Source organism: Bufo bufo, chromosome 8, assembly GCF_905171765.1.
Source record: "Bufo bufo chromosome 8, aBufBuf1.1, whole genome shotgun sequence".
NCBI classification, from domain to species: domain Eukaryota; kingdom Metazoa; phylum Chordata; class Amphibia; order Anura; family Bufonidae; genus Bufo; species Bufo bufo.
The window spans coordinates 78,041,216-78,067,199 of record NC_053396.1 but is presented as its reverse complement, the minus strand read 5'-3'; the positions used below and the strand labels follow the sequence as shown (position 1 = coordinate 78,067,199).

Here is a 25,984-nt window from a genome sequence, read left to right as displayed (position 1 = left end):
ATCATCAACCTCCTCAGGGCAACAGCGCTCAGATTACGTCACTGGGCTCGGCGCATGCCCAGTGAGACTTTTGAGGCTGTTGCTCTCAGGAGCTTGATGATCGCGCAGGCGCAGGCCGCAGGTGGTACTGCGCCTGCGCAAGATTTCTGGCCGCCGACAGGAAGGAGGACGGGGCATTTCTAGAAGGTAGACGATGACGTGGGGAGGGGGCGGAACCGTTTGCCGGGGCTGTGGGATTCAAATTAAGGAGGGCTGGGCACTGCAGGGGGGCGTCACTGGGCACTAGATAGGGAAAAAAACGCCCCTCTGGGCTCCTTGGAACTTCATTAGCATATCATAAAACGAAATAAAGTAAGAAGAAGACTGCAGGAAATAAAGTACTTTAGTGAACATGGCGATGGTGACAGCTTAAAATGCTAAAAGCAGGTGACAGATTCCCTTTAAGAGCCCTAAAAAATCCCAAGAGCTTAGTGGTTGACCAGCATTTCTTCGGGATAGGCCATCACAAGCTAAGGCTACTTTCACACTGGCGTTTTGGTTTCCGTTTGTGAGATCCGTTCAGGGTTCTCATAAGCGGTCCAAAACGGATCAGTTTTGCCCTTAAAGGGGTTGTCCGAGTTATGAAAAAAAAATATATAGCACTGAAAATCTGATATATAACTGAGCTAAGCAAGTTTTATGTAAAAAAAAAAATATATATTTTCTCATTTCCCTGGTTCTTTTCTGGCCCTTTGTTTACATGCAATAAAAACAATCTCTGCACCTCCCCCCTGCACTGCTAAGGGAGCGAATACAAGAGCTGCCCTGAGTGACATGTCTTTCTGCTGGGAGACTCTGCAGCATGTTGTATGTGTAGGACTACAAGTCCCAGCTGTATAATGACACTGCTAAGGGAGCGAATACAAGAGCTGCCCTGAGTGACATGTCTTTCTGCTGGGAGACTCTGCAGCATGTTGTATGTGTAGGACTACAAGTCCCAGCTGTATAATGACACTGCTAAGAGAGCGAATACAAGAGCTGCCCTGAGTGACATGTCTGCCTGCTGGGAGACTCAGCAGCATGTTGTATGTGTAGAACTACAAGTCCCAGCTGTATAATGACACTGCTAAGGGAGTGGATACAAGAGCTGCCCTGAGTGACATGTCTGCCTGCTGGGAGACTCTGCAGCTTGTTGTATGTGTAGAACTACAAGTCCCAGCTGTATAATGACACTGCTAAGGGAGTGGATACAAGAGCTGCCCTGAGTGCTGGGAGACTCTGCAGCATGTTGTATGTGTAGAACTACAAGTCCCAGCTGTATAATGACACTGCTAAGAGAGCGAATACAAGAGCTGCCCTGAGTGACATGTCTGCCTGCTGGGAGACTCTGCAGCATGTTGTATCTGTAGAACTACAAGTCCCAGCTGTATAATGACACTGCTAATACACAGGATCTTCCCCCTACCTTCTTGTGCAATGCTCTCTCTAGTCTGTCAGATCATGTGCCCAAAATTGTCTCCTCACTACCTGCTGCAGCTAGCCAGTCTGTGCAGCTGAAGGGGTTAAGAATCCTAGCTGAGAGTAGACGGCAGTGAAGGGGGGCGTGGCCAGCACAGTGACGTCTTGTTTACAGGCTTGTAACCGACCTTTATCAGGACAAGGAGAGAAGCTGACATCACAGGTCATGTGACGCTCAGTGAAATCTGAGAAACCAGCCACTGGAGATAAAGTGAGTTAATTGGAAAGCTGTTATATTTGCCCAGTTAGGAACATAGAAAGAACAAAAAAATAACTCGGACAACCCCTTTAATGCATTCTGCATGCAGCGTTTTGGTCTCCGTCTGACGAAACTAAGCCAAATGGATCCGTCCTGACACACAATGTAAGTCAATGGGGACGGATCCGTTTTCACTGACACAATATGGCACAATAGAAAACTGATCCGTCCCCCATTGACTTTCATTGGTGTTCAAGACTGGTCCGTCTTGGCTATGTTACCCCTTCCAGACTGCAATCCGTTTATATGCGTGTTATTTGCACATGCCCCGTGCAGCTATCACGTCTATAAACGTCAAGCCAGTTCTTTAATCCAAGCGCTGCAAAGCGCTTGGATTAAAGCTTCTGCCCCTGTCCTGCTGCTGTCACGGACAGCATACAGTTCAGTAATGCCGGCAAGGGACCAATCAGAGTGGCCCCTTGCTGGCAATCGATCCGATTGGTTAGTCTATGCAGACTAACCAATCGGATCGCGGCAGTGAAAAAATGCTGGATTCAGGCTCCGATCTGCGCTCTGCAGATCAGAGACTGAAATCAGGTAGTGTTCAATGTGCCCCCCGATCTGTGTCCCCCGATCTGTGCGCCTCCAAGCCCCCCCTTGTGTCCTCCTGCCCCTGAGCTCATCTCCTGCCTCTTGCCCTGATGCGGTCCGCCCCTCCCCACCCCATACATTCCTCCTGCCCCAGCCTCCCTCATTGTTGGCGGCCGTACCCCCCCCTCATTTTCAGCGCTGCCCCCGGTCCCCCTGCTGTGTGTGATGGCGGCGGCTCCATTCCTGAGCCGCCGCCATCAGCAGAGAGTGTCAGCTCTATGCTGACACTCTGCTGTAACCCCATAGATGCCACGGCAGCGGCATCCATGGGGTTAATAGAGGGAGGGGGCTCCCTCTCTCCACCATCGAGGCTGCCGCGCTGCCATGGCATTTGCAAAAGCGTCCGCTGTTGCCCCCTACAGGGCATCTGATAGTATTATACTTTGCAATGCAAGAGCATTGCAAAGTATAGTACAGCCATCAGCCCCACTGGATATTCAAGATCCAAGAGGGACCTGCTAAAAAAAAAATTGAAAATAATAAAAGTATAAATAAATAAATAAAAATGTAAAATTAAAAAAATAAATGGCCTTTTCCTATAAAAAATGAAAAACTACACATATTGGGTATCACCGCGTCCGTAACTGTCTCTATGAATATATCACATGATAGACCCCGTCCGATAAACACCATTAAAAAACTGTGTAAAAAAGCTATTTTTGTCACCTTACATCACAAAAAGTGCAACAGCAAGCGATCAAAAATGCTTATGACCCCCAAAATAGTACCAATCAAACAGTCACCTCATCCCGCAAAAAATGATACCCTATTTAAGGCTACTTTCACACTAGCGTTGTTTAAATCCGGCATTCAATTCAGACCCCGGAACTGGAAAAACGTGTGAAAACGGATTACATTTGAATCCTGATCAGGATTTTGATCACAATGAAAAAATGCATTGGAAAAAAACGGATCCTCCATTTTCACATTTTTCGGGTTTAACATGCAAAAGCAGGATCCGGTTTGACTGAACACACGGCACCGGATCCGGCGTTAATGCAAGTCAATGGGAAAAAGACCGGATCCGGCATTCAGTCAAAGTGTTCAGGATTTTTGGCCGGAGGTAAAAATACAGCATGCTACGGTTTTCTGAAAAGCCTGATCAGTCAAAAAGACTGAACTGAAGACATCCTGATGCATCCTGAACGGATTACTCTCCATTCAGAATGCATTAGGATAAAACTGATCAGTTCTTTTCCGGATTTGAGCCCCTAGGACGGAACTCAGCGCCGGAAAAGAAAAACGCTAGTGTGAAAGTACCCTAAGACAATCGCCCAAAAAATAAAAAAGCTATGGCTCTTACACAATGGAGACACTAAAACATTTTTTGGGTTTCAGAAATGCTATTATTGTGTAAAACTTAAATAAAATAAAAAACAGTATACATATTAGGTATTGCCACTTCCGTAACGATCTGCTCTATAAAACTGTCACATGACCCAACCCCTCAGATAAACGCTGTAAAAATAAATAAATAAAAACTGTTCCAAAACAGCCAATTTTTTGGTCACCTTGCCCCATAAAGTGTAATAATGAATGATCAAAAAATCCTATGTACCCAAAAATGGTACCAATAAAAACCTCAACTCTTTCTGCAAAAAAACGAGCCCCTGGACAAGACTATCGGCAGAAAAAAAACAATGGCGTTCAGAAAATGGACACACAAAAACATAATTTCTTTTTCAAAAATGCTTCATTATGTAAAACTGAAACAAACAAAGAAAGTAGACATATTTGATATAATTGCGTCCGTAACAACCTGCTCTATAAAAATAGCACATGATCTACCCTGTCAGATGAATCTTGTAAAAAAAAAAAAAAAAAAAAACTGTGCCAAATTTTTTTTCGGTTACCTTGCCTCACAAAAAACTTTATATAGAGCAATTAAAAATCATATGTACCCCAAAATACTACCAATAAAACTGGCACCTTATCCCCTAGTTTCCAAAATAGGGTCACTTTTTGGGAGTTTCTACTGTAAGGGTGCATCAGGGGGGCTTTAAATGGGACAAGGCATCTAGAACCAGTCCAGCAAAATCTGCCTTCCTTTCCTTCTGCGCCCTGCCGTGCGCCCTTACATCAGTTTACGACCACATGTGGGGTGTTTCTGTAAATCGCAGAATCAGGGTAATAAATATTGAGTTTTGTTAACCCTCAATGTGTTAAAGAAAAAAAATTTAATAAAATGGAAAATCTGCCAAAAAAGTGAAATTTTGAAATTTAGAAATTTCATTTCCATTTTCCTTTAATTCTTGTGGAACACCTAAAGGGTTAACAAAGTTTGTAAAATCAGTTTTGAGTAACTTGAGGGATGTAGTTTCATTTATGGGGGGTTTCCACTTTGTAAGCCCCACAAAGTGACTTTAGACCTGAACTGGTCCTTAAAAAATTTTCTTAAAAATTTTAAGAACTGCTTCTAAACTTCTAAGCCTTCTAACGTCCTAAAAAAATAAAATGACATTTCCAAAATGATGCCAACATAAAGTAAACATATAGGAAATGTTAAGTAATAAATATTTTATTAGGTATGATTTTCTGTTTTAGAAGCAGAGAAATGTAAATTTTTTAAATTGTGAATTTTTTTATTTTTTTTGTAAATTTGGGATTTTTTCATAAATAAAGGTGAAATATATTGACTCAAATTTTTGACTATCATGAAGTACAATGTGTCACGAGAAAACGATCTCAGAATGGCTTGGATAAATAAAAGTGTTCCAAAGCTATTACAACATAAAGTGACGCATGTCAGATTTGTAACTTTTGACCTGGACACTGGGGCATCAATGACCCTTGGTCATGAAAGGGTTAAAGATAATACAACCATATCCGTTCTGAACGGATGCATGCAGTTGTATTATCTGAACGGATCCGCACTAAATGCGAGTGTGAAAGTAGCCTTATCGGCAAGTGTCTGACACCCCTGCCAATCAGCTGTTCGGGTGTAGCTTCCACCCTAGAACCACTCAGCCCCGTCCACCGTAGTGGACAGAACCCCTCACTGTAACGCTGCTCTCACTGACCTTAGTCTCCGGCCTTGGAGTTTCATATGGAAGTAAAACTATGGTATGAATTGATGTAGATGTAGTGATAAGTTTAAAGTGGTTTTCAGAGATTTTTATACTGATGACCTATCACCCCGCCAAACAGCTTTTTGAGAGGGGTGAAATCACAAGGCTCTGATCGGTGACCATGACAGCCTTAGGCCTTCTGAAGGTTCCCAGCCCTGTCATAGTTAACAACCCGTTAGGCGATTTATAGTATTCTATTGCTTTCTATGGGACAAGCGATCAGAAGATCACATGTTACTGTGTAAAGATTTTTTTTTAAGTAAAAAACCCCCATAAAAATATAAAAAATTTAAATCGCCCCCTTTTCCAAATTTTACAAAAAAATTAATATAATAGGTATTGCCGCACCCGAAAATGCCTGAACTATTACAATATAAAAATAATTTTCCTGTGCAGGGAACACCATAAAGGGGAAAAATAAAAATCCCAAATTCACCATATTTGGTCAGCTTGTCTACCCCAAAAACTTGATCAACTGATTTTAAAAAAAGCCTGTATGTACCCCAAAAACAGTACCAATAAAAGCTACAATTTGCCCCACAAAAAACTAGCTTTCTTGCAGCTCTGTAAACAGAAATATAAAAAAAAAGTTATGGTTGTTTGTTTTGATGTTTTTTTTGATGTACAACTGAAATCTCTCCATTTAGTATTAGAATCCAGGAATGGCGTACATTGGGCTGCTGCAGTAGTGCACTTGAATATGAATGTTCAGCAAAGTTTTCATTCGCGTTTAGGAGGAAGTAGAGAATTGCCTTCCAGGAACTAAAATGTTTTGCAATTCTATACGTCTTCGTCTTACCATCTGAAACCCCATGTTCTTTGCTCTATGGTTATTAACGTCTATATAGTTTTATCAGTCATAGTGTCCTTTTGAAATGACCTTATCATTTATAACATTTTCCACCGTTATTAATGAATAATAAATATATATATATATATATATATATATATATATATATATATATATATATATATATATATATATAAAGTCTTATGGGAGATTTATAAAAAGTCTCAGTTACTGTCGACCGTGTTTTTTTTATCACCTGAAAACCGTTTGTCCAGAAAGTGAGGTAATGAACATGCAGCGGTAATGTACAACAAAGCTATCAGATTCTTCTGCAGTGATTGACAGTTTTTTTATTATAGTTTTTTTGTTGAGGGCTTATTCACATCTGCGTTGGAGTCTCAATTCGGGGCCTCTGTCACAGATTCTGCCAAAAAAGACCAGACATAAAGTCCTGAAGGTCCTGCATGCAAAGATTTTTTTTTCTGCTAAAAAGACACCCGTATGGAAACCGAACATATCCCATTATAGTCATAGAAGCCTTTTTCGCTCCGTTGGTTTCAATTACAGTATGTGCCAGATCTGGCACTTCCATTATTTTTGTTGTCTTGCCCCCCTAATGGAGCAGAACAATGGAAATAACTAGCGGTGATGGGAATCTGGCCTAAAGGGGTAGTCCAGCAAATAAAACGTAAGTTTAAACAGCTAATGATTGGCTCAGTGGGCAGCAATGGAACAGGAGGGAGCAGCAACGGATTAGTAACGGGAGTATGCCTTTTTGTTTATCTACACCATTGTGAGCCTGTGAATAAATAATTGTTAGACAACCCCTAGCCACAGGATTTCATACCATTAAGGAGGTCCTATCAGCTTGTATTCCACATAAAATAACATTCTGTAGCATTTTTCTCACGCTTCTATGTTGTCATTCCTCTGTTATTCCTCCCAGAAATGTGTAAATCAGGTGGTAATTTATCCAAGTAAGGCTGCGTTCACACGGGCGAGTATTCCGCGCGGGTGCAATGCGTGAGGTGAACGTATTGCACCCGCACTGAATCCTGACCCATTCATTTCTATGGGGCTGTGCACATGAGCGGTGATTTTCACGCATCACTTGTGCGTTGCGTGAAAATCGCAGCATGCTCTATATTCTGCGTTTTTCACGCAACGCAGGCCCCATAGAAGTGAATGGGCTTGCGTGAAAATCGCAAGCATCCGCAAGCAAGTGCGGATGCGGTGTGATTTTCACGCATGGTTGCTAGGTGACAGTCTATTCACTATATTATTTTCCCTTATAACATGGTTATAAGGGAAAATAATAGCATTCTGAAAACAGAATGCTTAGTAGGTGATCGCGGTGATGGACCATGTGATTGGAGCATGTGATCTGACGTCACCAAAGGTCCTTTAGCCCATAGTTCATCTTTTAAAGAACTAAAGACCGGGAGAACTACGCGAACAAGAGGAGAAGGTGAGTTAATTTTTTTTATTTTTTTTAACCCTCAATTGATCACCTACTAAGCATTCTGTTTTCAGAATGCTATTATTTTCCCTTATAACCATGTTATAAGGGAAAATAATAACATCTACACAACACCTAACCCAAGCCCGAACTTCTGTGAAGAAGTTCGGGTCTGGGTACCACAGTCGGTTTTTTATCACGCGCGTGCAAAACACATTGCACCCGCGCGATAAAAACTGAACATCGGAACGCAATCGCAGTCAAAACTGACTGCAATTGCATTCCTACTCGCACGGGTTTGCCGCAACACACCGGGACGCATCCGGAACTAATCCGGACACGCTCGTGTGAACCCAGCCTAACCGTTCCACGCACTGGTTCTGGCAGTTCCACATTGGATAGGGACATACCGTATACCCTATTGAAAAAGGAAATTGTAACACCCAGTTGTCAGTTTATTACACACTGTGCACAATGGTACAATGCTCTAAGAGACTATACCCCAACATTATTATTTCTTAATAAATGCCCATCAGTAGAGATAACAGGCAAAAACTCTGGCCATATGAATAAAATACGAAGTGGGATGGTCCTCTCTACGATTATGGCCAGTATACATGGTATATGATGGAAGAAAAAACCTGTGGCAAGCATACACTCCTGAACACTGAAATTGCAACACTTAGGCTGGTTTCACACGGGCATTGCGGGAAAATGTGTGGGTGCGTTGCGGGAACACCCGCGATTTTTCCGCGCGAGTGCAAAACATTGTAATGCGTTTTGCACGCACGCGCGTGAGAAAAATCGTGCATGTTTGGTACCCAAACCCGAACTTCTTCACAGAAGTTCGGGCTTGGGATCGGTGTTCTGTAGATTGTATTATTTTCCCTTATAACATGGTTATAAGGGAAAATAATAGCATTCTGAATACAGAATGCAAAGTAAAATAGGGCTGGAGGGGTTAAAAAAAAAAAAAGGAATTTAACTTACCTTAGTCCACTTGATCGCGGCCCGGCATCTCCTTCTGTCTCCTTTGTTGAATAGGACCTTTGATGACGTCACTCCGGTCATCACATGATCCATCACCATGGTAAAAGATCATGTGACGTACCATGTGATGACCGGAGTGACGTCATCAAAGGTCCTGTAACTGTACTTAATGCTCACCACAGGTCCTATTCAACAAAGAAGACAGAAGGAGATGCCGGCTACGCGATCAAGTGGACTAAGGTGAGTTAAATTATTTATTTTTATTTTTTAACCCCTCCAGCCCCATTTTACTTTGCATTCTGTATTCAGAATGCTATTATTTTCCCTTATAACCATGTTATAAGGGAAAATAATAATGATCGGGTCTCCATCCCGATCGTCTCCTAGCAACCGTGCGTGAAAATCGCAACGCATCCGCACTTGCTTGCGGATGTTTGCGATTTTCACGCAACCCCATTCACTTCTATGGGGCCTGCGTTGCGTGAAAAACGCAGAATATAAAGCATGCTGCGATTTTCACGCAACGCATAAGTGATGCGTGAAAATAACCGCTCATCTGAACAGCCCCATAGAAATGAATGGATCGGGTTTCAGTGCGGGTGCAATTCGTTTACCTCACGCATCGCATCCGCGCGGAATGAAAGGGGCCTCAGGCCTCATGCACACGACCGTATGGCTTTTTCAGTGTTTTGCGGTCCGTTTTTCACTGATCCGTTGTTCCGTTTTTTGTTTCCGTTGTGTTTCCGTTTCTGTTCCGTTTTTCCGTTCAGTTTTTCCGTATGGCCTATACAGTATACAGTAATTACATAGATAAAATTGGGCTGGGCATAACATTTTCAATAGATAGTTCCGAAAAGAACGGAAACGGAAGACATACGGATGCATTTCCATATGTGTTCCGTTTTTTTGCGGACCCATTGACTTGAATGGAGCCACAGAACGTGATTTGCGGGCAATAATAGGACATGTTCTATCTTTAAACAGAACGGAAATACGGAAACGGAATGCATACGGAGTACATTCCGTTTTTTTTGCTGAACCATTGAAATGAATGGTTCCGTATACGGAACGCAAAAAACGGCCAGTACACGGGGAAAATAAACGGTCGTGTGCAGGAGGCCTAAGGCCCCTTTCACACTAGCGTGACGGATTAGGTCCGGATGCGTTCAGTGAAACTCGCACTATTTTGCAAGCAAGTTCAGTCAGTTTTATCTGCAATTGCGTTCAGTTGATCAGTTTTTTCTGCGCGGGTGCAATGCGTTTTGATGCGTTTTTCACGCGCGTGATAAAAAACTGAAGGTTTACAAACAACATCTCTTAGCAACCGTCAGTGAAAAACGCATCGCACCCGCACTTGCTTCTGGATGCAATGCGTTTTTCACGCAGCCCTATTCACTTCTATGGGGCCAGGGCTGCGTGAAAAACGCAGAATATAGAACATGCTGCGATTTTCACGCAACGCAGAACTGATACGTGGAAAAACAACGCTCATGTACACAGACCCATTGAAATGAATGGGTCAGGATTCAGTGCGGATGCTATGCGTTCACGTCACGCATTGCACCCGCGCGGAAAACTCGCTCGTGTGAAAGATGCCTAAGAAAGATCTTCCAAGCGGCACAATCAGCTGCAGTCCCAAACAACAGGAGTAGGTCTCTTCTCCTTTAACCAAAATAAACTGCAATTTTACTTACAAGATCGACACTTGTTCACATCACTTTTAAAATCAATTTGCCCGACCCGGGTTTCGCTGTCCGCTTCTTCTGGGGCGTTCCTCTCCTCTCCAATTGACGCAACTGAAACAACCTCTAATCTCTAATCACACATGGCAAGTCTCTTATTTCCGTTAGATCAACTTCCAAATAAAAAAAAAACACTTATTTTCAAATACTATGTATATGGCCAAAGAAATAGGCACTGTGATGCATGTCTGAACACCATCCTCATCCTAAAATTGATTTTATATGTTATGTGAACAAGTGTCGAATTTGTAAGTAAAATAAAATATGTAGTGTTTCAATAACCCGTGGGTATGTCATGTTCCTTTTAAAGGATAAAAGAGATGTGATTGCTGGTGGATATTGAGACCGAGAAGCTGGAATTGTTTTGAATTGAGATAAAATCGTCTTGTGGAAGTGTTGCTGTGTATGAACTGTTCCTTACTGATGAAGTTCAAGCGCGGACCCTGAATTGCAACACTAAGGCCCCTTTCACACGGGCGAGTATTCCGCGCGGATGCGATGCGTGAGTTGAACGCATTGCACCCGCACTGAATACCGACCGATTCATTTCTATGGGGCTGTTCACATGAGCGGTGATTTTCACGCATCACCTGTGCGTTGCGTGAAAATCGCAGCATGCTCTATATTCTGCGTTTTTCACGCAATGCAGGCCCCATAGAAGTGAATGGGGTTGCGTGAAAATCGCAAGCAAGTGCGGATGCGGTGCGATTTTCACGCACGGTTGCGAGACGATCTGGATGGAGGCCCGATCATTATTATTTTCCCTTATAACATGGTTATAAGGGAAAATAATAGCATTCTGAATACAGAATGCATAGTAAAATAGCGCTGGAAGGGTTAAAAAAATAAAAATAAAATTTTAACTCCCCTTAGTCCACTTGCTTGCGCAGCCCGGCATCTCCTTCTGTCTCCTTTGCTGAACAGGACCTGTGGTGACGTCACTCCGGTCATCACATGATCCATCACATGATCTTTTACCATGGTGATGGATCATGTGATGACCGGAGTGACGTCACCACAGGTCCTGTTCAGCAAAGGAGACAGAAGGAGATGCCAGGCTGCGCGAGCAAGTGGACTAAGGGGAGTTAAATAATTTATTTTATTTTTTTAACCCCTCCAGCGCTATTTTACTATGCATTCTGTATTCAGAATGCTATTATTTTCCCTTATAACCATGTTATAAGGGAAAATAATACAATCTACAGAACACCGATCCCAAGCCCGAACTTCTGTGAAGAAGTTCGGGTTTTGGTACCAAACATGCGCGATTTTTCTCACGCGAGTGCAAAACGCATTACAGTGTTTTGCACTTGCACGGAAAAATCGCGGGTGTTCCCGTAACGCACCCGCACATTTTCCCGCAACGCCCGTCTGAAAGAGGCCTAAGAAAGACAAGCTGTAAGGTTATTCAAATCGAGGAGGTAGCAGGTGTCGCTAAGTTCTGCAGATGATCACATTTTAAGCACCTAGCTCCAAAATGTGGGAGTGTATAATGACCAGATTGAAAGCAAAGTTTTGTTGTTATTTTTAGTCACAGATCAGTCTGTGTGGGATGATTGTGTGGTGCCTTGTGTCCTTTCATGTGCCAGTTATCACCACAGAATCCTAGAACTGAGAGACATTGGTTTATCACTGTGGCAGATGTCAGCAGTGTATAACGTTGTGTGTCCTGGTGGTTGGGAGAACAATAAACTGGAATAACAGTGAGAGGAGCACATAGGACAGATCATCTCACTAGAGTGGCTTGCAATTAGGGCTGCAGCTAACGATTATTTGAATAATCGATTAGTTGTCGATAATTTCATCGATTAATCAGGAAAAAACACCAAAATGACAAAAAAAAGGGGTTTATATGATTTTACTTGAAAAATTATGTTCAAAGGCCATATTAAAACAAATTTAGGAGTTATATAATTATAAAAATTTTGCATTACAATGTAAAAAAGACAACATGTCCACATGGACAGGGCTGAGGCTAGCTCTCTTCTTACACGCTATGTTGCCTCTAGGAGAGAAGAGGCGTTCCGATGGTGTGGATGTACTTGGGATTGACAAGTATGATCTTGCAGATCTGTGGATGACACACTTTTATGGGGGATCTGTGGATGACACACTTTTATGGGGGATCTGTGGATGACACACTTTTATGGGGGATCTGTGGATGACACACTTTTATGGGGGATCTGTGGATGACACACTTTTATGGGGGGATCAGTGGATGACACACTTTTATGGGGGGGGGATCTGTATATGACACACTTTTATGGGGGATCTGTAGATGACACACTGTTATGGGGGGATCTGTGGATGACACACTTTTATGGGGGATCTGTGGATGGCGCTGTTATGGAGGGGATCTGGATGGCACTGCTACGGGAAGGGGATCTGTGGATGACACTGCTATGGGGGGATCTGTGGATGACACTATATAGCATCTTGTGCTATATGTGTCATCCACAGATCTCCCCCATAACAGTGTCTCCCGAGTCTAACAGCAATATCTAAAGAGTATTCCTTAACTGTTACCCTGCAGTAACTTTTACTTAAACTTTAAATCAGCGCTATGAATACAATGAAGCTCCGGTAACAGGCACTTTATGAATGATGCAGGCGGAACAGGCGTGTTACGTGAGTAAGCGACGTTACGCCGCTGCCCGCTCTGCCTGTTATTGAAGCTTCATTGTAAGGTAAAATAAAGATGCGCTGATTTAAAGTAAACTGCCCGCATAGCAACGAATCGGCGATTATTCAATAACTGGATTTGTCAACAATGAATCCCGTTATCGAATATTATCGATAAAGTCGATTAATCGTTGCAGCCCTACTTGCAATCATCCATTCTGTACTGCAAGTGAAATTGGACGTCAGACCCCAAGCCTACAGCGGCAGTGTCTACGCACACCATCATAAAGCGTTGGCTCAACATTGTCTTTTAAGCCAGCTGTCTAGCTACAGGTGTTCTATTGACCTCATGCCACTGCTCCCAAAGGCTATTATAGTGCGTGGCAATGGATGCTGGAATGGAGGTCTATCCTCTTCAGTGACGAGTCCCTCCTGTCTCGGATGCAATGATAGCCAGAGATTGGTCTGCAGACCATGTGGTCAACACCATGAAGAGACCTTCATAAGGGAACGTCACACCAGTCCTGCTGTCATGTGTGGGGACGGATCCGTTCAGATAATACAACCGTCTACATCCGTTCAGAACGGATCCCGTTTGTATTATCTTTAACATAGCCAAGACGGATCCGTCTTGAACACCATTGAAAGTCAATGGGGGACGGATACGTTTTCTATTGTGCCAGATTGTGTCAGTGAAAACGGATCCGTCCCCATTGATCCATTTGGCTCAGTTTCTTTATATACAATCATGAGTGGTAGTATATCCTAAGACAGTGGTGGCGAACCTATGGCACGCCTGCCAGAGCGCACACTCAGAGCCCTCTCTGTGGGCACGCACGCAGGGACTGGCAATCTGAAGGCCAGTAAGTCCACTCTTTAACCCCTTAAGGACACAGCCTTATTTCACCTTAAGGACCAGGCCATTTTTTGCAAATCTGACCAGTGTCACTTTAAGTGGTGATAACTTTAAAACACTTTGACTTATCCAGGCCATTCTGAGATTGTTTTTTTCGTCACATATTGTACTTCATGACACTGGTAAAATGAAGTAAAAAATACAAATTTTTATTTATAAAAAAATACCAAATTTACCAAAATATTTTAAAAAATTGCAAATTTCCAAGTTTCAATTTCTCTACTTCTATAATACATAGTAATACCTACAAAAATAGTTATTACTTTACATTCCCCATATGTCTACTTCATGTTTGGATCAATTTGGGAATGATATTTTATTTTTGGGGGATGTTACAAGGCTTAGAAGTTTCGAAGCAAATCTTAAAATTTTCAAAAACCCCATTTTTAGGGACCAGTTCAGGTCTGAAGTCACTTTGTGAGGCTTACATAACAGAAACCACCCAAAAATGATCCCATTCTAGAAACTACACCACTCAAGGTATTCAAAACTGATTTTTACAAATGCCGTTAACCCTTTAGGTGTTCCACAAGAGTTAATGGCAAATGGTAATAAAATTTCAGAATTTCGATTTTTTGCCAAATTTTCCATTTTAATCAATTTTTTCCAGTAACAAAGCAAGGATTAACAGCCAAACAAAATGCTATATTTATTGCCTCAATTCTGTAGTTTGCAGAAAACACCCCATATGTGGCCGTAAATTACTGTACTGGCACACAGTAGGGCGTAGAGGGAAAGGTGCGCCGTATGGTTTTTGGAAGGCGGATTTTGCTGGACTGGTTTATTTACACCATGTCCCATTTGAAGCCCCCCTGATGCACCCCTAGAGAAGAAACTCCATAAAAGTGACCCCATTTTAGAAACTACGGGATAGGGTGGCAGTTTTGTTGGTACTAGTTTAGGGTACATATGATTTTTGGTTGCTCTATATTACACTTTTTGTGAGACAAGGTAACAAGAAATGGCTTTTTTGGCACCGTTTTTTTTTTTTTGTTATTTGCGACATTCATCTGACCGGTTAGATCATGTGGTATTTTTATAGAGCAGGTTGTCACGGACGCGGCGATACCTAATATGTATACAATTTTTTTATTTATGTAAGTTTTACACAATGATTTCATTTTTGAAATTAAAAAAATCATGTTTTAGTGTCTCCATAGTCTGAGAGCCATAGTTTTTTTAGTTTTTGGGCGATTATCTTAGGTAGGGTCTAATTTTTTGTGGGATGAGATGACTGTTTGGCACTATTTTGGGGTGCATATGACTTTTTGACCGCTCTCTATTACACTTTTTGTGACGTAAGATGACAAAAAATTGCTTTTTCTACACCGTTTTATTTTTTATTTTTATTTTTTTACGGTGGTCACCCGAGGGGTTAGGTCATCTGATATTTTTATAGAGCCGGTCGATACGGACGCGGCGATACCTAATATGTATACAATTTTTTTATTTATGTAAGTTTTACACAATGATTTCATTTTTGAAACCAAAAAAATGTTTTAGTGTTTCCATAGTCTAAGAACCATAGTTTTTTCAGTTTTTTGGCGATTATCTTGGGTAGGGTATGATTTTTGCGGGATGAGATGATGGTTTGATTGGTACTATTTTGGCGTACATGCGACTTTTTTGATCACTTTTATTACCTTTTTTGGGAAGTAAGGTGGGCTAAAATTTCAATTTCCTCATAGTTTTAATTTTTTTATTTTTATGGCGTTCACCGTGCGGGGAAAGTAACATGACCGTTTTATAGATCAGGTCGTTACGGACGCGGCGATACCTAATATGTGTAGTGTATTTAATTTTTTTAATTTTTATTCAGTGATAAATGTGTTGTTTTTTTCTTAACTTTTTTCACTTTTTTATTTATTTTTTTGACCCAGACCCACTTGGTTCTTGAAGATCCAGTCGGTCTGATGTCTGTATAATACAGTACAGTACACTATATAGTGTATTGTACTGTATTTTACTTATACTTTGTCTGAACAGATCTATGCCTTTAGCACAGATCTGTTCAGCACCATGGACAGCAGGATGCCTGAGAAGGCGTCCTGTTGCCATGGGAACCTTCCCCGTCTGCCACAACTGAGCAGACAGGGAAGGAGAAGGAGGGGGGCTCCATCCTGTCTGGGGGCTGCAAAGGCACAGCAGCCCCCCGATGGGAGAGGGAGGGAGCTCCCTGACTGAACCTATTCCATACAGCGGTCCGTACGGACCGCGGTATGGAAAGGGTTAAACGGCTGACATCACAGCACAGATGTCAGCCGTTTATACCAGAGTGTCAGCAATGTGCTGACACTCTGGTATAACCACTGGACGCCAATGAATATTGAAGAGGAGGAGGGCGGGGGATCGCGATCCCATCTCCCGCACTGCCTGCAACCCCCCCTGCACCACCCGCTGGCATAAAATCATTCAGGGGTGCAGGGGGGGTGAAAAATCTATATTTTCGGCATATTAAAGTTTCTGATCCCCACGGGGATCAGAAACTGCAGAAAGCACAGCAAACCGCGCATTTAGCCGAGGTGCCTGCTCAATGATTTGAGCAGGCACCTTGTTCCGATCACCGCCCGCCGGGCGGCGGTGATCGGAACAACACATGACGTACCGCTTCCAGCACCCACCCTCCCCCTGCAGCCTCAGCACACAGTAGGCCTCAGGTCTGTATATGGATTCCATATTATGAAGGTCCTCCACCGGGAGATCTATGTAAGGAGATGATGAGCTATGTAATATGCTGTCCTGTGTATGGATGATGTATATATGGATGTTGTAAGGACGTGATGAGATATGTATTATACTGCCTATATACAGTCCCTTGCAAAAGTATTCACCCCCTTGACTTTTTTTCGTATTTTGTTACATTACAGACTTAACTTCAATGTTTTGATAATCTGAATTTTATGTGATGGATCAGAACACAATAGTCTAAGTTGGTGAAGTGAAATGAGAAAAATATCTAAATCAAACTATTGTGTAGAAATGGGAAAACAGAAAATTGGCATGTTTATATGTATTTACCTTCATTTTTTCAATACCTGTCAGCTTAGGAGTATGAGTGGGCGAAGCCTAAATGAATCAAGGGTGTTGCAAGGGGCATGTCTGGGCTCCTTCATGCAAGAGTGACGCCCCTCTGGGCACCTTACTGGCTCATTTGCATACCAAATAAACTAGATTTTCAGAGGATAAAAACATCTATTGCTGGAACAAAGGCACATCTTGAAATAAGGTACTAAGTTCTATTAGGCCATGGCTTTACTTCAATAGCAATTATCCTGGTGACAGATTTCCTTTAAAGCTCACCTACAGCAGTTAAGATTAATGGCTGGGTTGTTATGGAAACCTGAAGTAAAACTGTGTGTATGTGGAGGCTGGAGGACCTGCGAGCTTCTATTGGCTAAGGGTCATGTGACCAAGCTTCTATTGGCTAATGCATTTTTTGGGAATATCTCAAGAACGGTATGTCCTAGGGATCCGAGACCTGGTCTAAAAGCTTCCCGGACACATGATGTACATGTGTGCCAACTTTCGTGGTTGTAAATGCGACGGTGCGGATTACTTTAGCGGACATACACACATACACACATACACTCAGCTTTTTATATTAGATGGGTTTTCCCCTAGACTTCAATAGGGTTGTTAAACAGAAAATCTGCACCAAAAACCACATCAAAACACACAAGAACAGCAGTAAATGCTGCAGATTTATGTTTCATGAGGATTTTCTTCATACGCTATATATGCAGGAGGCCTAATGGATCAGTGTTCACTCTGTGTGCTGTCATAGCTACAAGAATATCGCTTGTCTGGGAAGCAGCTACAGTGTGTAGTGTATGCTGGAGATGGCACAGCGGATGAGAAAACAGACATTTAGCTTCACACTCCAAAAAGTAAGTTCTTATTGAAGTGGGAGAAAAAAGAAAAAGGGTGCAAACAAAGAAGGCGTTGTATGTGGGGCAGGCTGTCTCCGCTGCTGCCGCTTCTGGACAAGTATGCCCTTGTTTACCTTAGCCCAAAAAAGTTTTCAGTAGGCCGTATTGCTGAGAGATCTGCGGACGCCTCATTCACTGCAGGGCCAGATGTGTCCTGACATGAGCAGGGTCCTTGGTGCTAGGACAGAGGACTGCTGTACAGCGTGCTGTATTTTCCCAGTTACTGCATTTCTCTGGATGTAAGGTGCACTAAACCTAAAAGCGCACGCCCTTGCAATACCTTATACATATGTGACAAAATACAAACTTATTTTCTCATACCTTTTTGCATTTCCAGTTTGTTACAGTGTTACCATTGCAATGTCCCATCCTCTTGTAGCTGAATAATTGCACTGATTGTAGGAAGATGGATGCAGTGGTTTGTAGATGAGATGGGGCTACCATAGCTGCCTGCAGGATTGTTCCAAGCTCTCAACCTCAGTCAATAAATCACTGTTAGGTATAGCTACACGGCAAATTAGGGTGTGAATTGCAAACAATCAAGCAGTGTTTGATCCGTAGCAAGTCCCATGTCGTGGTCACGGCAGATGTGCGAGTCGCACTGCGACCCCATTTATTTCTGTGGCAGCACCGGTACACTGTGATCTTTGGTTGAAAAACAGCTGTTGTGGCAAAAATTGCTGTGTAGCGCCCTACATTTACTGACGTTACAGGGATTTAAGCATTACTGTGTATGCATGTCCACACATGGGTAGTTCTTGATCATTACGTAATGCTAAGACTTTGGCTAAATACATTTTTATTCTGTTTACTCAAACAAGCAAAATTAAGATGTTATCAGCCAGAAGCACACTAGGAGGTCTGTGCAGAGACTGAGAAGGAAGAACATGCTAAGTAACAAGTGGATATAATTTCTGATCACAGCACCTTTAAAATGCCTGAGATGTGCCAAAATCCACATCGGTACAAAATAAAGCAATACAAGTAGCCTACAAAAAAGTTTGGTAAACTGAGGTGCTTATCCATTATAATATGACATTTAGAGCTGTATGACACCGTTATATAGTTAACATTCATTTATCGGTGCACAGTTTAGCAAAGCTTACTGCCTCTGGTTCTTCTGAGCATGGCATATGTGTCGGATGCTACTAGTAATGAGCCCTGGACTCTTCTCTGCTAAGGCTACTTTCACACCTGCGTTAGGTGCGGATCCGTCTTGTATCTGCACAGACGGATCCGCACCAATAATGCAAATGCTTGTATCTGTTCAGAAAGGATCCGTTTGCATTACCATGAACAAAAAAAAATGCAAACGGATCCGTTTTGACTTACACTGATGATGATGATGTATAGTCTTGTGTACACGCAGTCTTACCCTTAGGGCCTCGATGCGCTTAGCTGGCTGATTCAAGAAGAAGGCATGACACTTTGCCATGGGCCGCAAAGGCCTAGTGAATAAGGCACCTATTCCAGAGAACAATTTCCTAGCACTTATCAAATGGAGAATCAAGAAAAAGGGAGGGAAGGTAGGGGGATCTCAAGGTTCAAAGGGTTCGGACGAGATATAGAGAATGTGAAGAGAACAAAATTAATAAACGTGAGGAAAAAGTATCTTTAAAATAGAAGGGACATTTCCAACTGTGAATTTATAGACTAAAATTTACGAAAACCCCCAAAATTATATGAACCCAAAATAAGTGTTATATAGGAAGATCAAACGCCTGAATGAGAGAAGACTGGGAATCATTTTCAGGGCCAGAGGTAGGTGGTTCCAAAATCTGGCCCCTTGAGCCGAAAAGGATCTACCTCCACGTCTGATCTTGTTAACTTGCGGGATGTTAAAATTCGCAGAGTTACTAGACCTCAATGTCCTCAACGTGGCGTACCTGGTGAATTTACGTCGCAGGTACAGGGGCCCCACAGCATGGAATACCCTATGCATGAAGCATCCAATCTTGAACATCACCCATTGTTGGACGGGGAGCCAGTGCAAGGCATTAAGGTCCCTTTCACACGAGCGAGTTTTCCGCGCGGGTGCAATGCATGACGTGAGCGCATAGCACCCGCACTGAATCCTGACCCATTCATTTCAATGGGTCTGTGTACATGAGCATTGTTTTTCACGCATCAGTTCTGCGTTGCGTGAAAATCGCAGCATGTTCTATATTCTGCGTTTTTCACGCAGCCCTGGCCCCATAGAAGTGAATGGGGCTGCGTGAAAAACGCATTGCATCCGCAAGCAAGTGCGGGTGCGATGCGTTTTTCACTGATGGTTGCTAAGAGATGTTGTTTGTAAACATTCAGTTTTTTATCACGCGCGTGAAAAACGCATCAAAACGCATTGCACCCGCACGGAAAAAACTGAACAACTAAACGCAACCGCAGACAAAACTGACTGAACTTGCTTGCAAAATAGTGCGAGTTTCACTGAACGGACTCTGAAAGCATCCGGTCCCAATCCGCAACGCCCGTGTGAAACCAGCCTTAGGGAGTCCGATGTACAAGGCATTACAATAGCCCAAACCGACTGCTGATCGCTGCTCCGACCAAGGCTTTCCTGAGAGGGGATTCAATGTATTTTAAAGTCACTGAAGGTCAATGGGAGGCGGATCCATTTTTAATTGCACCATATTGTGTCCCCGTTTGGCTCCGCATTGCCAGGCGGACATCAAAACGCTGAGTGGAATGGAGGCTGAACGGAGGCAAACTGATGCATTCTGAATGGATCCTTATCCATTCAGAATGCATTGGGGCTAAACTGATCCGTTTTGGGCCGCTTGTGAGAGCCCTGAAACGGATCTCACAAGCGGACCCAGTAACGTTAGTGTGAAAGTAGCCTAAGTTGTAAGTTCTTTTACTACACAACGTAGAAATGGACAGCTTTGCGATGTGCAGGGTTGGATCGCTAAACCCTAGTTTAGTGGTTCTAAACCTAGTGACAGGTTCCCTTTTAGTTGTAACGAAGAATCCTTTTTCATGTGAAACTTTTAGAATATACCTTGACTGTTATTGGATTGTGTACATAATATACACTCCAACATTGAAACACAGAAGTACAAGCGGTAAGGTTATTTATATCAAGAAAGTAGCGAGTGTTGCTAAGATCTGCAAATTGAATTTTCAAGCACCTAGCTCCGATCTGTGGCATGTATGAGGGGCATAAAAGCCAGATTGAAAGCAAAGTTTTTTAGCCCCTTGAAACCTCTGAAATTGCAGTTGTGTGATAATTGTGCAATGCCTTTTGTTCTTCGACATGCCAGTTATCGCCACCTCTCGCAAACTGAGAGGGACAGAATCCTTGAACTTAGAAACCTTGGTTTATCACTTAGGCATATCACTCCATTCCTAGACTGAGATGTCAGCACTGTTTAACATGGCAGGTCCCGGTGGTTGTGAGTACAACGACAAACTGGAATGACAGCAAAAGTTGCACATAGGGGAACCTCTGCATGGACTTCTCATCTGATTAGAAGAATGGCACGTAGGGAATTATTCTGTACTACAAGTGAAATTGGACACCCCAATCCTATGGTGGCAGTGTCTACACAAACCATCAGAAGGCATTTTCATGATGTTGGGCTACTAGCCAGACATTCAGCTACAGTTGTTCCATTGACATCATGTTACCGCTCCCAAAGGCTATCCAGGTGCACAGCAACACTACAGCGGAGGGAGGAATGGATGTCTATTCAGTGTCTTCAGAGTCTCGCTTTTGTCTCGGACATAATGATAGGCAGAGATTGTTCTGGAGACCACGTGGGCAACAGTATAAGGAGGCCTTTACAAGGGAATGTGAAACCAGTCCTACTCCTGAGATTATGGTGTGGGGTGGCATAATGTATGTTAGCCAGAGCCCTCTAGTCTTCACTTCATGTAAAATAACAGCTCAGCGTTGCATTGATATGTGTTACATTGAAGTGTCCAAGGAGCCGGTTTTCAACATCAGGGTGAATGTTGTTCCTGCTAATGTGGGCAGTCTCCATGGCCTGCAGCATCTCTGGACGTGCCTCTCATTGAGCACATCTGGGACGTCATTGGTCAGCATTTGCAAAGGGAGCTGCCAGCAGTGGATCTTGTGGATTATTTTTTATTTTTTTTTTCAAATTCTTTTTATTGAGAGGAAATCAATCAAGTGGCCAAACTTAGTCTATGAAAGCAAGACATATATGACAATCATCAAGTACTAGAAATGCAATCTGTACAGTGTGTAATTGATCATAAGACTCATAAATCTTGTCAGGCCATGCTTTTTCACATATATGAGCCACCATAAAAAAAAATGCCTCGAAAAACAAAGAGGAGGGGAAAGGGAAGAAAGTGGGGTAGGGTGGGCGGAGCTACACTGCTAGAGGACCTAAGGTGTCTCGTAGAGAGGATTTGAGATACCATGATGTATACTGGAAAGGTTTGACTAACTCAGTGATGTCTGCGGGATTAAGATGGGCCCCAATAAAGGTCTGCCATTTGTTGAAAAATTTTGAGGCTGAGCATTCCTTGTGTCTTACTGCCTCCACTCTCTCAAATCCCATCAGAACCTTCAATTCAGAAATCACCACCTCCATGTCTGGCATAGTGTTGACTAACCATCGTTGCAATAGAACTCGCTTAGCTATCAGCAATATACACTCACCTAAAGAATTATTAGGAACACCATACTAATACGGTGTTGGACCCCCTTTTGCCTTCAGAACTACCTTAATTCTACGTGGCATTGATTCAACAAGGTGCTGATAGCATTCTTTAGAAATGTTGGCCCATATTGATAGGATAGCATCTTGCAGTTGATGGAGATTTGAGGGATGCACATCCAGGGCACGAAGCTCCCGTTCCACCACATCCCAAAGATGCTCTATTGGGTTGAGATCTGGTGCCTGTGGGGGCCATTTTAGTACAGTGAACTCATCGTCATGTTCAAGAAACCAATTTGAAATGATTCGAGCTTTGTAACATGGTGCATTATCCTGCTGGAAGTAGCCATCAGAGGATGGATACATGTTCTCATTCTGTTTACGCCAAATTCGGACTCTACCATTTGAATGTCTCAACAGAAATCGAGACTCATCAGACCAGGCAACATTTTTCCAGTCTTCAACAGTCCAATTTTGGTGATCTTGTGCAAATTGTAGCCTCTTTTTCCCATTTGTAGTGGAGATGAGTGGTACCCGGTGGGGTCTTCTGCTGTTGTAGCCCATCCGCCTCAAGGTTGTGCGTGTTGTGGCTTCACAAATGCTTTGCTGCATACCTCGGTTGTAACGAGTGGTTATTTCAGTCAACGTTGCTCTTCTATCGGCCCATTCTCCTCTGACCTCTAGCATCCACAAGGCATTTTTGCCCACAGGACTGCCGCACACTGGATGTTTTTCCCTTTTCACACCATTCTTTGTAAACCCTAGAAATGGTTGTGCGTGAAAATCCCAGTAACTGAGCAGATTGTGAAATACTCAGACCGGCCCGTCTGGCACCAACAACCATGCCATGCTCAAAATTTCTTAAATCACCTTTCTTTCCCATTCTGACATTCAGTTTGTAGTTCATGAGATTGTATTGACCAGGACCTCAACCCTACATGCATTGAAGAAACTGCCATGTGATTGGTTGACTAGATAATTGCATTAATTAGAAATAGAACAGGTGTTCCTAATAATTCTTTAGGTGAGTGTAGAATGTATGATGTAACGGACCGTTTCAGCAGACAAGGGGTTAAAATCCGTTTAGGCGATATGCCCCTTTTCTGAGAGACAGGCACAGCTACTGCAGGACACCAACCTCCCGAACTGGATACAAAGTAGCACTCCAAACTGGAACCTCACGAATAGCTGCTAGCAGACGAACAGGAAAAGCATACAATCCTGGCAATCGGTCTTCTAACAGCATACAGTGAATCCCCCCAATAACGAGACAAGGCTCTGTGTTAAGGGTCAAACAGTGGTCTGACTGTACTTCAAGTACAGCCTCTTTTATTCATAAACCACAAACATAGTACTGCCCATCTGGTGTACACGCCCCTAGGGGACCAGAATGAAGACTGTGACATAGGACAGATAAACAGCACTTAGGACACACAGACACAACACATCCCCACAATGCATCATGGTTTCCTCCTCTGTGCCCTCGAGACACCCGAGGCGTAATCCAATTATCTCTCAAGACAAAGAGAAGTCACCAATACACATGTGCAGACAACAGAACAGACATCACCATTTTAAACACACAATGGGACAATGGCACAATAGAAACACACCCAGCATTTTCCTCCCAAGCTGACAAGTTACAATTATTATAGATTGTTACAACTTTGTGAGTTTACATTGGCCATACATATAACTTACATTAATTTAAACAGTATAACTTGGGGACAAACCTATCCAAAATTCACTTGAATAGGTTCAGGGGTTTAAAAGTTAGTACATGGCCCATAATCCTGGGGCAAGAGGCCAGCAGCCAGTCCTCTCCAAAACCCAGTTTCGAGGTCGGTTTCGCCACATATGATAATTGGGATCTTGGTAGTGTGACCAGACTGTTCCTTTTCAAGGCGTATGTAATGAAACACTAAGGCCTGTGACTCCAATGGTAAGTCCATGGACCAGTGTTTCTTGATATAGGATAACACACTGTCCCAGAAGTGAGATACCTTGTCACACGCCCATATGCCATGCCAAGCCAAAAGTCAGTTGCCTGCATGTTACAGTTAGGACAATGAGTGATGCGATCCGGAAATCGGCGAGAGGCTGGAAAATTGAATCCATATATTGCTTGGTGCATCATTTTGAAATACGTTTCTCGCCCTTGTGATATGTTCCAATTCCGAAACAGAGTGGAAGGCTGAGCTTTCGTCAGATTCCCCGAAAGTGCCCTGTATAACCTTGAGAGCGACACTGTTTGAGGCGAATAATTGAGAATATCATTGAAGGGATTCGTAACTGCCTCCCTCGATAAGTTCCTTAATCTCTGCTTACAGAAACCCAGAGTTTGCATAAGTGACAAGAAGTGAGAATCTGGTAAGGCATATTTTTCTTTCAATTCTGAAGGAGTCAACCAAGATGTTTCGCCCCGACCACCCCTCTGAATACCCATAGCTCCGAAAGTCCTGTCTGGTATTCCTGAGGGAACTCTGGATGTTCCCACAGTGGCATTAACTTGGAGATCGAATGGGATAGACCAAAAGTCTTCCGTTTTGCCTTCCAAGCTGCGTTCCTTATCAATACTGAGGTTTTGATGTCCCTAGGAAGCGAGGCTAGATTTGTGTGGAGGCATGGCACCAAATTCCATGGGGCCACTAGATTCTGCTCTAGTTCTCTATTAGAGAAATGGTCAGTGTGGTGCACCCAATCTGAAATATGTCTCAGAAGGCATGAGAGATTGTACCCTCTAATGTTTAGGAATTTCACCCCTCCCTCTGGTTTCCAGAGCATGAGCTTTGAAAGGGAGTTGCGAGGTCGTCGGCTGGACCACAAAAAAGTCGTAAACGCCCTATTTAAAGCAGTTAGGTCGGCATGTTTCAGTAGGATCAGGAGTGTTTGGAGGGGATAGAGTAATTTAGAGAAACTCATCATTTTGATGAGCTGGCATCTCCCTAACAAGGACAAGGGAATCGAGTGCCATCTTTTCAGTTCAGATATTATTTTTGCAATAAGGGGTGGGTAATTTAGCTGATATAATGAACCAGGGAGCCTACCTATCTTCAGCCCCAGATAAGTAATATGACGTTTTACCGTTGTGGAAGAAAAACCATGAGAAGGCCAAAGATGAGGGGAATTTGCGCTTTGTTGCTCCAGGACCTCACTTTTAGAGGAGTTTATTTTATAGCCTGAGAAAGATCCAAAAAGATGGAGGAGATCCATCAAAGGTCCCAAATGCTGCTGGGGATTAGACATGAAAAGCAATAGGTCATCCGCGTATAGCGCCATCTTGACCTCCTTTTTCCCTACTGTGATTCCCGAATGAATCTTAGAGTCCTCTAAGAATCTGGCCAGAGGCTCAATGGCTAAGTCAAAGAGGAGAGGGGAGAGCTGGCACCCCTGTCTGGTCCCTCTCTGGAGGGGGAAAGTGTGAGATAGAAACCCTCCCGTATGAACTCGTGCAGCTGGACTCTTGTAAAGCCCCTGTAAGAAGGTGCGGATG

General features: G+C 43.0%; 1 protein-coding gene and 1 non-coding gene across 3 annotated transcripts in view; both read left to right on the top strand.

Moving 5' to 3' along the window:
* Positions 1 to 25,984, top strand: part of OPHN1 (oligophrenin 1) — a 245,681-nt gene that overhangs the window by 73,225 nt on the left and 146,472 nt on the right. The window lies entirely within an intron of this gene.
* Positions 2,507 to 2,592, top strand: LOC120978291. Its single transcript, XR_005774050.1, has one exon. It is a non-coding gene; the product is annotated as a small nucleolar RNA SNORD71 (small nucleolar RNA).